Source organism: Mustela erminea, chromosome 3 (assembly GCF_009829155.1).
Source record: "Mustela erminea isolate mMusErm1 chromosome 3, mMusErm1.Pri, whole genome shotgun sequence".
Classification (NCBI taxonomy): Eukaryota; Metazoa; Chordata; class Mammalia; order Carnivora; family Mustelidae; genus Mustela; species Mustela erminea.
The window spans coordinates 128,706,960-128,722,164 of NC_045616.1; the positions used below are offsets into that span (position 1 = coordinate 128,706,960).

The window sequence follows — 15,205 nt, forward strand, 5'->3', positions numbered from 1 at the left end:
GATTTTATTATAAATTCTTGATGGAATACTGGATCATCTTCCACAGTTACTAAATTGTACAGGGAAAACAAGCAAAAAGAGAGGGGCCTGGGTGTTTCAGATGCTTCAGCATCTGCCTTCGGCTCAGATCATGATCCAGCGTCCTGAGATGGAGCCCCGCGTGGAGCTCCACGCATGGCAGCGTCTGCTCCTCCCCCTCCCCCAACTCATGCTTACTGTCTTTCTCCCTCTCTCAAATAAATAAATAAATAATCTTTGAAAACAACAACAACAACAAAACCAAAAAGATTGTTGCCAGAAACAAGTATTACTTCTGGAATGAATATAATATGAAAATGAATGTCCTTTAGCAATGAAATTTGTATCATGGTGTTGACTATAATCTGAATCAGCATGTCCTTTGTGAGTTAATGTTTTATCTTCTTTTTGAAAATAAGGATAACTTTTCCCATCTTCGGATTTCTGCCACTTTCTAATTTTCCATGATTATGTAAAGATGTCGTTTCCATGGTGATGTCTGAGAGTTTTATTAGTATCTCAGGATATCCTTCATTTTTGTCTAGATTTGAATGTATGGATATAGTCTTTCCCGACATCCAAAAAAAAAAAAAAAAACTTGGCAGATTTTACTAAAATCCTCCTGTGGTTTCTTTCTTTCCCTTTTCTTTCTTTCTTTCTCTCTCTTTCTCTCTCTCTTTCTTTTTTTCATGTGATTGATAGGAAATTGAATGTGTAGTCAATAATAGTATGATACATCTTTCACTCTTTGGCAATGGATTAGTTGTCCATTGTTTACTGATCAGTTCTTAATCACAGTACCCAACCGAATATCGGACAGAAAATTCTGACAGTCAGATATGCATAACACAGAATATGAAGTAACTTACCAAAATTTAGGCCAGTGAAGTAGATAGATATAATGGGCTATTATAAGATGCTCATATGCATCAGAATTTTACTTAAGAATAGGGATAATGAGTTGCCATTCTGTGAATTATTAAGATCTCTATGCTTAAAATGATGTAATTTAGTTTTCTGTGCATGGCTTTCAAAAATAGTATGATCCCTTTTCTCTTTTTCTCACAAATGCAAAATCCATAGAAATGAAAATTAGCTGCAGCTGTGATTTTATGAATAACCAGTTTCCTAGAAACTACACTGAAGGAAACTTTAGTCCACAAATGAGTTTTATACCATTCTTCTAAGCATGTGCAGATGGGAGGTTTGTGAATTTTCACGTTGCTACCAAAATACATTAAATATAATTTTTTAAGATGGTCACATTTTTCAAGTTTAAGTTGACATTTATATAAATACCATCCTTATAGAATGGACAAATATACATGTTCTAGTAATGGAGGCTTTAACACTTGTCCAATAAAATGAAAAACCCATCTATTACAATATTTACCTATTTTTTAAAAAGTGCAATGAATTTTTTGTTTATTCTCACAAATAAGAAACTCTCGTATTAACTTGTAATGCAGGATGATGATCATCATTTATTCTTTTGTTAAATATGCCTATGAAATTTATTTATATGAAGTGTTTTCTTTGAATTCTTATCATATGCAGGGCATTGGTCCTTACTAATCTTGGTGGAAAAAAATTAAAATAATCCAGAAAACATGTCTTTTTTTAAGTTTATAAACTCCTTAGGGAGATAAATGTGTCTCGATAGATTGATGATAGACCCTAGGTAATTCTAGGCAAGTATTAAATACATAATTTTTGAATTCTGGGGAAAAAAAGAGATGATAGGTGATGCTCATGATAAGTATAATACTTGAATATGTTATATTCAAATAACCCTATTATTTTTCTTTCACAAAATTTCTATTCTGATTGAACAAAGAAATACAGAAGACGTATTATATCTGAAATACAATTAGGTATTTGACAAAGCTTCTAATAACAAGATAGTGACATATGAGTAGATGATTTTTAATGTATTTATTAGTATATTGGATGATGTAACCACAAAGTCCCTGATTAAAAGAACTAATATCAGTCTGAAAGACAGTTTCAGCAACAGTTAGGTTAATGGACCAAATGCCCTCTACCCAACTCAGCTAAGCACTATATCAAGCAACAGGCATGTGGAAGATACCCAAGAAGGCTGAGTTGTCCTGCATATTTTCCAGCAACAGGATTTCAGGCCTTTTCTCTGACCTATCCATCACAAACGTTTTTGATATTTTATATATTTCTTAGATGAAGACATTGAATGTTTATGTACAAGATTTGTAGATGAAACAGATTCTTGATTTTATTAAAAAATATCTTGAGACATAGAATCAAAATGCAACCAAGAATGATCCAGCAAAAAAACACAATCCATCAAATCAAATTAGATAGATTAACTTTGATATATGTTCTGCACTTGGGTTCAAGATGTATTCAAAATGTTAAAATATAGATAAGCAATGCGAATATATTCATGTATATGAATACAGATACTGAGCAATATGAAGAGGACTCAGTAGGCAGTAAGAGCTACATAATGTTCAGCCTGATATGAGTAGGGAAACTGCTAATTTGATCTCCCAAAGCTGCTTTAATGAGTGCGTACTATCTCAGGTAGTTTATTGTCTGTTCCATAGCTTACATTTGTACCTTGATATCAATAGCTGACTTACAGTCAGGATAATAGAAAACAGAAAATCACCATCCCAAAATGACCATTCTTCTGCTTTTACTGTTCTAGCAGCAACTTTTTCCTCAGTTGTTCATTTGAGAAACTTATGAGTCAGCCTCAACCTTATTCCTTTCACATAACTAGTTTGTGTGTCATGTGTATGTCATCAATATAGTTGGAGTTACTTAGAACTGGGTTTGAAGTGAGCAAAAATAGCACTATTCATTCGTTTATTCATTCAAGGCTTCATCTAATGATTCAAACAATGGTAATTGAATACAGACTACATGATTGTGTTTTCAAGGGTGTATATCCCATTAAGGAGACAAAATTCTGTAACAAAATTGGAATACCAGGAAATTTTAAGTGGCAAGAAAGATATATAGGTTGAATGTTAATAACAATGAAAAAGAAGTTATATCTGAATGATCAGTTTATCATTAATTAGGAAATTAACACAACTCCATAAGCTTTTTCTCAGTGCTTTGCACTGAAGTTATCTTTTTTTAATCATCATTTATACTACAGAATCACTATAAGTAATGTAAACCTTCAATTTTAGGATATAACAGTTTTGACTGTCTTTTTTTTTTTTTTTTTGAGATGGCTCCTTACTAATTTACCAAATTCAGTGCATACAGCAGTCATTCCCAATGTACATCTAAGTTCAAAATGTTCTTCACTATAGGAGCAAGAAGAATCTAAAATTAGATGAATATTACTCGTCAGGACGGGAAAAACAGATGCCAGTTAGCAACTCTGGGGACTTCTATTCAAACTGTAATCATAGTTGGTTTTGTTTAAAAACTTCATGATACTTTAGAATCAAGTTAACTTAATTTGTGGCACAAAAACAGTTGGAGTTATTTTACTTTGACACAGGTTGAGGTTAAAAAAAATAATCATAATGCAAAGACATAAAGTACCTTTATATTTTTTTATTGTAAATATTTGTATTTCACTAAATATGCGCTAATCAGCTCACATCTTCTCTGTATGGGACAAGTCTCCAACTGCCTGAACAGACACTATACATTTTTTTAAGTGATGCTGTTCACTATCTTAGTGCAATAGCTTCTTCTAGGTTCATCAAAACCTGATTTTTGCTAAGCTCTGTTGGAAACACAAACCTAACAAAAGGACCTGAAATCCTGTCACTGGAAAATACGCAGGACAACTCAGCCTTCTTGGGTAACTTCCCCCCCCTCTTGCTTGATACAGTGCTTAGCTGAGTTGGGTAGAGGGCACTCAGTCCTTTAACAGATCTGTTGCTGTTCTACTCACTGTCACCACTATAGTGCCCATCAAAATAACACCTCAGAAAGAAAGCGCAGAAATGTTCCCAAAGAACTGCTAATCTGAAAGAAAGTTTTTTTTTTTTTTTTTTTGACTTCTTTTTTCCTTGGCTAAAAAAAGCACTAAAACTATGTTAACAGATATTGAAAGAAGAAAAGATAAGCCCTAGAAAAAAATCCTGACATACAGCAGAGTCAGATACCAGGATGTGATAGGATAGATCTATTCTAGTCCAAAATGCAAAAAGCATTAATCAGCTTACTGGGAAATTCATTAGCAAAATGAGGTTAGGGCATTAGGAGTACTTGAGAAAAAAAAAAAGTGTACGTTTTATTGTATTGCAACTGGTTATTTTGACATCGCCTGTGTGTAGTTTCCACCTTCATGTGACTAGTTAGGAAGGAAAAAAAATAATTTTAGTCTCCATGTGAATTGTTGGAGAGGAAAAGACAAAGCTGTATTCTATAACCAAATTATTATTACCATTATTATTACTATCATTATTATTATTTTACCAATTAGGACTATGACTGTTCTTGCTAAAGTAAGGGGGGGGAAACTGTATTAAAACGATAAACCTTGATTAACATTTTCTTCTTCTGCATATTTATGTCCAGGATAATGAAATAGTAACACCCAGGAAAAGAATTTATTTATTCTGGCACATCTGGCTGTTCACCTTCTTCTTCCATTTAAAATGGATTTTTTTTTTAATGTTTTGTGTAAAAACTTTACATTTTATCATGTATGTCCTCTTTAAAGAATGCTGATTAATAGTTACTTGTCTGCCGCTAAGCTTAGGAAACAGAACAATGGGATTAGCTTTGAAGACCTTCTGCAAATGTATTACCCCCTCTCCATTCTTCCAAAGGTAGCCTTTATTTTGAATCAGTATTATTTATGCTCTTGCCTTTCTTTATAGGTTTCTCTCTCATTTTCTTTCTCTCACTCACTCACTCACTCACATACACACACACACATTCACACACACACACACCCTACATTCAATTCAAGTTCTAGTAAATATAGTGATATTCAATGAACATGAGGTAACCCTTCTTTGACAATTAAAACTCAGGCAGCCTATCAGTGCTGTTGGTCTAAATATCAGTTGAGATTTTATGGTATTGGCAAATTGAAGAATATATGGAAGAATTTTGACTGCATGTGACTTGAACTTAATGACATGCTGTGTCTTCAGTGTTAAATCTCTAATTCATATTCCATTTCTAGTTATCTTCCTCTTTCACTTGAATTATAAAAATATACAAATTAATTCATCTTGATTATGAACAATCAAGGTTTAAACATATAGTATTGTTTTTATATTTTTGGTTTATAAGTGTATTTGTGTTAACTGTGGGAATTCAGTAGCCCATTTCTATTTTGAAGTCATAACTGCTTAAGGAAAAGCTTTCAACTACTTAAATTGCGGTTATTCATTTTATTCTGTATTTGAATTTACGGTTTGTAAATTCTGTACCTTTTATCCTTTACTCATTATCCATAGCTTATAATTACTGACCATCTCCTCCCCAGAGAAAAAGAAAAGTCAGTAAACTACAGCATTCTCTTTTTTCACTTTTGTTCAAAAATGTTTGGGTACCCTGAAGTCACATTCACAATATATCACTTAGGTTTTGTAGTTATCTTGAGTATTCTATGTGTGTTATGCTATTGCTGAGCCCACTTCCTACCCAGGGTGACAGACAAAATAATAAAAGGCAATAAAGTGTGATAAGTACAACGTTCAAAATTCAATGAAGGGACAGAGCTGCTTCACTCAGTTAAGTCTAAAAGGGTGATAGAAGACATCTTTTTTTTTTTAATTTTTAATTTTTTATAAACATATAATATATTTTTATCCCCAGGGGTACAGGTCTGTGAATTATCAGGTTTACACACATCACAGCACTCACCATAGCACATACCCTCCCCAATGTCCATAACCCCACACCCTTCTCCCAACCTCCCTCCCCCCCAGCAACCCTCAGTTTGTTTTGTGAGATTAAGGGTCACTTATGGTTTGAGAAGACATCATCTTTAAGAAGGTGAACATCAAACAGATATGGAGATTGCTAGGTTAAAGCCTAGCCACCCAGGGTGGCTGGGTGTTCTGGGAGTGTGCGAGGAGACAGCATGATGTGATCTGCACAAGGCAAGTCACCTTCAAGACTCTTGGGGACCAGAGCTGTGGAGGATGCCCGCTAGGTCATAGCTCGGGAGAGCTGGTGATAGACAGGTATGGCCATCAAGAAATTGTTGTATTCTCTACAGAATTAGGATGGCACTTTCGGGGAGCTTTATGGAGATAGTGTGGCATCGCGATCATTGCAGAGATTTCATTTCTACAGCAAGCTTTGTGTAGCAATACATGTGGAGCACAGCTCACAGATTTTATTCAGTGTGTAACAGGGCCATGAGTCAGGCCTTATCCTCTTAGATTAACATTTATTTCTGCATAGATGTAATGAAATGTTTGTGATGAGTGCTAACAAAAGCCTATTAACAGGGATTTGTGTGTTTCATCAGAGCAAGTCAGTCATGAACACAGTTCTTTTTGGATTCACTTTTGTTCTGTTCTATGTGGGATGTATTTTGTATATATGTTTTGTTCTATAGTGGATATATTTTGTCACTTCATGTTATAGGCTTACGTTTCTTTTCTTTTTGAATTTTAAGACGACATGAGACTAGAAATGCCTGCTAAAATTAAAGGACAAATACATAGTGAAATATTTTCGTCAAGCAGAACATATCAGGTGTTATTATCAGATTCTTACAATTAGGATATGTAGAGTTTGAGCAGGTCAATAAGAAAAAAACATCAATAGCAAAATGTACAAAATAAAAGAAATGTTGAAAAAATATAGACTGCAGCTTTAACACTGAAAAAAATGATAGAAAATGACTTGCTGTTAAAAATAATTACTTAATGGGGTGCCTGGGTGGCTCAGTCGGTTAAGCATCTGCCTTCTGCTCAGGTCATTATCCCAGGGTCCTGGGATTGAGCCCCATGTCTGGCTCTCTGCACAGCAGGGAAACTGCTGTCCATCTCCCTCTGCTGCTCCCCGACTTGTGCTCTCTCTTTACCCATCCCCCATCAAATAAATAAATAAAATCTTTAAAAAATTATTTAATGCAAACAATGTGATTTATTGAATTGTACGGAACATTTCTGAATGATGCATTTTGCTACTCTACTATCTTTCTCGTCTGTAAGGATATCATTAAGGAATATATTAAGACATTTTCATCTGTTGTATAGATCAGGGTCAAACATATTTCTTATGTTTGTGCTATAAGATAGTCTCCAGTTTTGTATTTCAATGTGGCAAAATCTAAATATCATTTATCTTTTTGCTTTATGTAGAGATTGTTTCCCTTATTTACATTATCTAATTTGTACTATGTTACAATTATAGTAAGGGCATGATTCTATTGTCTTTCATTTTAAAATAGTAAGTTGTTTAGTTCCCCAGCATGTAAATTGTGGTACTGAACAAAATGCTGATATTTTATTTTGAAAAGATAAGATTGCTAGGTCTTATTGTTTTAATAGCTCTCAAGTCAAGCATATAATGAATGTATGTGTGTGTTAAAATGTTGTTATGCTTAAAATGTTTTTTCACATTTTGAATTTTATACTTTGTAAGAAATGTTTCTGCTCTGAAAAGAAACCATGCGCTTGTAACCAATTAAAATGGGCTATTTAGTAAATGAATGCACAGTATAAGGTTAGCTTTTTTATTCCAAAACCATTCCTCCCAACTAATTTTCCTAAACCAATTGATGCATGTTGAGCTTGATTCTTGCTTTTGCTTGTGTGTGGGTTTTTTTTTGTTTTTGTTTTTGTTTTCTGCTTAGAATTGCCCTACGGGCTATGTTAAGCTCAACCTACCTCTCCATCTTTCTTTATAAAGTTTTATCAGGTTTTTACATACTGTGTGACTGAGTTATGTCTTCTCCCTTTCTGGAGCATCTTGAGATTACTCTAAAATGTCAGGCAGAAGTGGTCTTACTACAGCAAGCCCCTGGAAAGCACACCGATCACCACCCACAGCCATTGATTTCTTACTTTCCCTATTTAAATCAACATCTCAGAGCATATGATGTGGATATAGGGTAGTATTCTGTAAGTGGCTGAGAGCAGAAATCTGTGCCCAGTAGAACTGGGTTTTCTTATAAATCTCAAAACACTTTAAGCTAATGCATCTTAAAATGATGCCAGCATATGGCACTCCTTGTTCTGTCTTCTCCCCTCTGCTGGCCACTTAGCGGATGGCTTCCGGCCCACAGAACTATGCCCTGCCACACTCCACTAATGACCCTACTGTCAGCACTCTTTATCTTCTGAGGGATCATGTACTTTGCACAATGCACAAAAGCCAGTCCCTGAGTGGTGAGTAAGAGCTGAATTACAGCTCAGGCTCTGTTACCCAAGTTTTATTTGCTTGGCAAGCTACCCAAAGTAGTAGCAAAGAACTGTTTTTGTTGTTGTTTTATCCCCCCATTTATTGGCCAGGGTTGGGAGGGGAAGCTTCCTCTAATTCTCTCCATGTTCTTGCACAGTGTCCCTGTGTGCTGTGTGCTCATCAGAGGGTACACTTGGAGTTGTGGTGCAATGAAAATACGTCCTCTCCCTTCCAATACTGGCGTACATTAATGAGGGTCTGAACCAGTAGTTTCTCAGTCCATCTTGGAAAGGCAAATCGATACATGTGAGATGGTCTCTCTGGAACCCTTAACCAAGAAGGGAAGAACTGGGCTTTAGTACAGCAGCTGACTTGGAGAAACCTGAAATGACATTTTAATAAGGCATTTCCCTGAAATAGGCCTATAGTCCAGAGATAAAGAAAGGAATTGACTTGTAGTCCTACACCATAGTGAGATGATTTTGCTTTTCCTTGTTTGTTCACTCATTGTGTTTTTTAGTTACTTGAGCGAACCATGAAGGATCTTTATTTTTCTAATCAGTTTCTGTTTACTAATGTTCAGTGTTTACTAAAAAGAAAAAAAATGACTTTATGTTAAAAAAAGATGCCATGTACATCCATGGCACTGATTTCAGCAAAGCTATTCTGAACCTTGACACAATTTAGAATTGTGTCCTCAGTGCAATAGCTCTTCCCTTAGAGCTCAAAATCTCAGCTGTCAGACTTCCCCTAAACTCATTAGGACTCATTTGTCTCTGTCAGTGGCATGTTCTTAAGAGCCAGTTCATGCCAGGCTGCTTTGTCTCACAGCCACTTTGAATCAGGCCAGTCTTCAAGAAAAAAGAGAACCTATGCTTTGGAATGTATCATATCTGAGGGAATTACGTAATTTTTTTTTTTTCTTTACAAAGTTCCATTTGCAGGGAAAAGTGCAGGTTAAGCACTGTCTAAATAAATTAAATGCTGCATAATAAAAATATCCTTTCTATAAAAAACTCTACTCAGAATACCATACACTGGTCCAAATAAAGGTAGTAGAGAGATTCAGACCACCTTGGCTGAAGGACAACACATAGTGTAGAATAATCTTTTAATACTCCGTTTAGATGTGCCTTTGTTACAAACTATAGAAATGATCTCTGAAAGTATAGTCTTAGATGTGCCTTTGTACCATATGTTGTGATAAAAATAAAAGACGTGTTAACACTCTGATCATTTGTTTTAATTCAAGGGTAGATTTGGGGGCACCTGGGTCGCTTAGGCAGTTAAGGGTCCCACTCTTGATTTCAGCTCAGATTATGGTCTCAGGGTTGTGAGATCGAGTCCTGTGCCAGGCTCCGTGCTGAGCTTGGAGCCTGCTGAAGACTCTCTTGTTTCCCTCTTTCTCTCTAAAAAAATAAAAACAAACAAACAAAAAAACCAAATGTAAATTTTCTCTCATTCCAAGAATAGGTGATGGAGGGATTGAATATACTTAAAGCCCTGATCTGTAAATATAATTTCTCTCAATTTAGTTTAGTTTTTTTTTTTTTTTAAAGTGAATGTGAATGATTCCTCAGTTATACTCAAGTGACTATACTTTATAGCACCAAATTTTAATGGCTGATGAAGTTTGGGAAGGACATTCTCTTCTAAAAATGGAGTAAAAGTAAAGAAAACTGCTGTCAAAGTAAAGAAAACAGGAGTCTGCTACAATGAGCAGTGTTACCTTCAAACATTCCTCTCTGTTCAAATATAAGGGCAAATAAACGAAAGAAGCTACAGATTTCTATGACCACAAATGTTTTAGCCTCCAGCGTTTTGTTAAGATCTGTAGTCTCTGACTTTGAAGCCCCACAGCCTAGTGAAGATGATATTTCACAAATTATTAAGGTGAGACAAGCCCTAAAATTATATAAGCAAAATTGATGAAAATATGGAAGAGGGGATTATCACTTGGGGAAGCATCTCAGAGATGTCATATTGGAATAGCATTTGAAAAAAGCTTTCCTTGCTTCAAACTCCTTCATCACAGTGCCTCCAGGGTATCCTTGTAAGAAGTGGAACCGGCAGAATGCCACGATCAGATTTATGGCTTATAAGAAGACCTATTTCAGTGAAGAGGCTATTTTAAAGCCCAGAACAAGTGCAATTAGAGTAGAAGTGGTAGAAAGAGGGGGAATGAAGAGAAAATGGAACAAATTAGAGAACCTTTTAAGGAGTAGAATTAACAATGCCAATTAGAAGGGAAGAGTCAACAAGAAGAAAAAAAATATTAAAACAACCGAATTTGGGGCAGAAGTAATGGTGCAGCTTTAAGCACGAGGATTATTACTATTTTTTTCATGTGGTGATTTTGTGTGTGTGAGAGGATTCCTTTAATTTTAGATTGGAAAACTAAACCCAATATTTCTTGGCATTCAGATCCCAAATGTGGATTTTTTTTTTTTAATTTGTTTATTTGACAGAGACACAGCAGAGTGGGGACACAAGCAGGGGAAGTAGGAGAGGAAAAAGCAGACTCCCCACCTAGCAGGGACCCCAATGCGGGGCTTGATCCCAGAACCCTGGGATCATGATCTGAGCTGAAGGCAGCCACTTAACTGACTGAGTCACCCAGGTGCCCCAAATGTGGATTTTTTTTTAAAGACCTTTTCCACCACCACTAGGCTCTATGTCCTCCCTTGCTCCTCCTCTTCCCCTATGGATCTGGGCTGACTGGGTAACTCCTATTTCCACCTGTTATTAGGTGGGTGGCCTTGGAAAAATATGGAAACTTCCCTGTGCCATCACTTATGTTACCTCTCAAATGCAGATGATAAAAATAAGACATACCTCATAGAGTCAATGCAAGATTTAAGTTAATGCACATGAAATTCTTAGTTTATATATCTTTCTGGAAAATGGAATTTAATTAAACTTAACCTTTATCATTTGACAAGTCCTCTGGGAGTCAGCTTTAGAAGTACACTTCAGATCATACTTACCTTGAGAACCAAGAGCCTAAAGATGTTCATTGACTATAATTTTTTCCACCCAAGAATACTTATTCATAAAATCCAAATTAGGATTTCACAATTATGAAACATTAAAAAATGCATATAGTCGTTATCGATTACATGATGCCAATAGTTTTTTTACCATTCCAAAAAGCAACAATTAAATCTTCATAATATAACACAAAAAAATGATTTGGCAACTATAGAGAAAACTAGATTATCTTAAGAACTTACCTTAGGAGAAAATGTTTATCTTCAGCTATTTTTAAATTTAAGTGTGTACTTTTGATTTTGCTTATTTAATTTGGTGTTCTGCCCAGACACCATTTAGATCTGATCAAGATGGCTTGGTTTCAATACACTCTTTATTTCTGGATTTTCCCAGTCATCATTAATACTTACTCTCCCTCACCTTCCTCCCCCCCACCCCCACAAGCTACACTGCGTTTCCTTCATTACTTTGACACTTTTAGGTGAACAGGAGCCTCCATCCTAAATAAAACACCTTGGACAGCCTCACTATTAGAATAAACCTTCAAAGAGATCTTTATACTTATCTCCACCTCTTAATTTTCCAATGAAATCATGGAAATTGGCTTTATCTGGGCTCTGGTTTGCCCTCATTATTCATTATCTACCTAATTAGGAACTAATGAGCTTATACATATTGAAAGAGTAAAGTAAAATATAATGTTTATATTTTTAATGGGGTGAGATAAAGTGTTCTGTGTATAGTTAAAGAAGGACATGTTTAGGAAAGGGTTTATTTTACTTCTTTGAATGAGAAAAAAATAATTAACATTAATGCATCATGAAGAACTTTTTCTACTTTATGCTGAGTGAAAAAAATATTTTGGGAACTTTAAGAAGTATTAGTTCCGTGACAATGAAGAAGAGAACAGTTGACCTATAAATGATCTGATTTTAAAACGATTTTTATTTTGAAGCTTAAAAATATGAATCAGTCTTTACTGTGTTTGAATTCATTTAAGAGTCAGATTTATTTTTCTTAACATTTTATTTATTTATATGACAGATAGAGATCACAAGTAGGCAAAGAGGCAGGCAGAGAGAGAGGAGGAAGCAGGATCCCTACTGAGCAGTGAGCCTGATATTGGGCTTGATCCCAGGACCCCGGGATCATGACCCGAGCTGAAGGCTTTAACCCACTGAGTCACCAAGGTGCCCCAAGAGTCAGATTTCTTGACCCATTTTTCTCTATTAAACTTTTAGACTCAGTAAAGGTAATGGCACCTTCACTAAATTTTACTTGTCTTTGCTTTCATAATCATGTCTATGATCTTTTGTTAGATTTGTCTTCAGAACCTGTGTTTTTAGTTTCAGTGATTTGGTCTATACTTTTCTTATCACTGAGATTCAAAATCACAAGCAAAGATATGTTAGAAGAATTATGTAGTCACACTTCGTAGATTTTGAATACAGTGTAGGTCCTAAGGCAAAACTTGAAAGAGACTGTTTTCTTTGGTGTCTTTTCATTTCTTCTTTCTGGAGATGTTTGCTTATTTTGTAACATTTATTAAGCAACATGAACTTTCATAAGGTTACTTAACCTCCTTGAGATTTGGAGCCCTCATTGATAAGGTTGACATAATGATGCCTGCTTTTTCCTCCTCTTAAACTTTTTTAAAAAAACAAAAATCAAGGGGTGCCTGGGTGGCTCAGTGGGTTAAGCCGCTGCCTTCGGCTCAGGTCATGATCTCAGGGTCCTGAGATTGAGTCCCGCATCGGGCTCTCTGCTCAGCAGGGAGCCTGCTTCCTTCTCTCTCTCTCTCTCTCTGCCTGCCTCTCAGTGTACTTGTAATTTCTCTCTGTCAAATAAATAAAATAAAATCTTAAAAAAAAAACAAAAACAAAAACAAAAATCAAAATGAAAAATTCTATGTGAGGAGTATTAATAAAAATATCAATCAATAAGCCCCAATAATGAAAACCAGCTGATTTATAGTACTAGTGCAGGCTAAAAGTCAGTGCTAGTCTAAAACATTTGGTGTACCTCTTATGGTATGCATATGAAATGAAAACTATTAGTAATATTGCTGAAAGGAGTATTAATAGATAACTCACAGAACAGAGAACCTTAATTTATAAGAACAAATTAGTAATGATAGGATTTAGGGAAGGTAGTCAGACATATTTTAAGGAAAAATATCCTTCTAGAATATACCTTATCAGATGACATAAGTACTTAATAGTTCTCTTTTCTCTTTGTGGGAATACACTGGTATACAGGTAAAGATTTGCTTTAACCTAGATTTATTTATAAGATTAGAACACCAGAATAATGGACCTACTTATTGAAACTAAAGCAAACTCTATTGATTTATTTTTGATTTAAATTTTTTTCTTTTTCCAGGACTATGGAATATCCTTTGGTTAAACAAAACAAAACAAAACAAAACCAACAATCAGCCTTAACACTGGAATAAGATGTAGTTTGTCTTAGGGTCCTATCTTCACTATTATAGGCCATGTCGTTTTCAACAATTTAAGCTACTAAACATTTATTGTATGTGTACAGCATGCCATGCAATTGAAATACAAAAAATAATATGACATGGAGTCTGCCCTCAGTCTTCTCACATTCTATTTAGAGACACACACAAGGGAAGAGTTAAAGACAATGTAAAGGAAGTTTCTGGTCCCGAAGGAAGTGTATCTGTCTCAGTCTATGTGTAAAGGGATGTGGTTGTCAGTATGTTTGTGCATGGGAGGACAGAGAAGGGAAACTTTCTGGTAGAGAGCTGAAACCCGGATGGGCCTTTAATCATTTTACTTGGCTGTCCTTCCATTTTCTATAATTTGGAGGAAATAACACTCTCGGTACTTCTGCATGGCAGGAGAATTAATATGATAGTATTATGGGAAGCCTGTGTGACAGAGCATGACAGCTTAGCTTGGAAAAGAGTAGAACCTAACACAAGGCCCACTCCAAGAGGACAGGATCTGGGAAGGGAGGCTTGTATTGGAACGGCAGTCTATGAGATGTTGGCATAAAATCCCCAGCTCTGCATGCCAGGAAGGAAGAAATCTAGTCCATTAGATGAATCACGATAGCTGAAAGATTGGAGCAGTGGGAAAACAAAAGAAAAGATATCTCTAGGAGAGGGAATTTTTCCAAAACCAAGGGATCAGAACAAATGATTATCTACAGAAGAGCTAGTTGGCAAAGCCAGAGTCATCCAGCCTAGATAAAGGAACATGAGTCTAGTCTTTAAGCAGAAGAAATGTTGGGATTGGAACAGGCAAGAGAAAAATGGAGTCAAAGAACTAGAAGACAACAGACAGACCATCAGGATGAAAAATTTGACATAGTGCATGAAGGCTAAAGGCCAGTTGCAGAAACTGGGACCCATGGGTCATGTCAGGTAAATAATGTCCTCTTGCTTCTATATTCTTGGTAATTTAGACAAAGCTTTTTAATCCTCCTGTTTAAGGTAAGCATTCATCTAGAAATCAAGTTAGGGCCAAGTCTAAAGAAAGGGCTCACGTGACCCCTTGGAGAAATGGTTGGCAAAAATTGAGAATTCAGATCTGAAACTTTATAGTAAATTCCTTGACTCACTGAAAGTTAGCCAAAATAAGACCAAGACTAAATATGATACAGAGAGCCTCTAGGGCCAGAGCAGAGCAGCACTGGACTTTAAACTCTGGTTTGTATGGGTGACTGGTTCAGTGGCCTTAGACAAGTCAATTACCTCATCTTTACATTCCTCATTTGCATTTGAATGTGGCTTGGGGGCTTAATAGTGATTTTTTAAAAACATACTTAATTTAGTTTTACTTATTTGTTAATATTTATCCTGACCATACTTAAAATAGAATTTAAAGAAGCAGCA

At 35.6% G+C, this 15,205-nt stretch overlaps 1 protein-coding gene and 1 pseudogene across 1 annotated transcript in view; one reads left to right on the forward strand and one right to left on the reverse strand.

Annotated features, from left to right (window-relative positions):
* The window catches only part of HCN1 (hyperpolarization activated cyclic nucleotide gated potassium channel 1), a 392,660-nt gene that overhangs the window by 122,493 nt on the left and 254,962 nt on the right, over positions 1-15,205 (forward strand). The gene's annotated exons all lie outside the window — the stretch shown is intronic.
* LOC116587309 lies at positions 9,367-9,525 on the reverse strand (annotated as a pseudogene).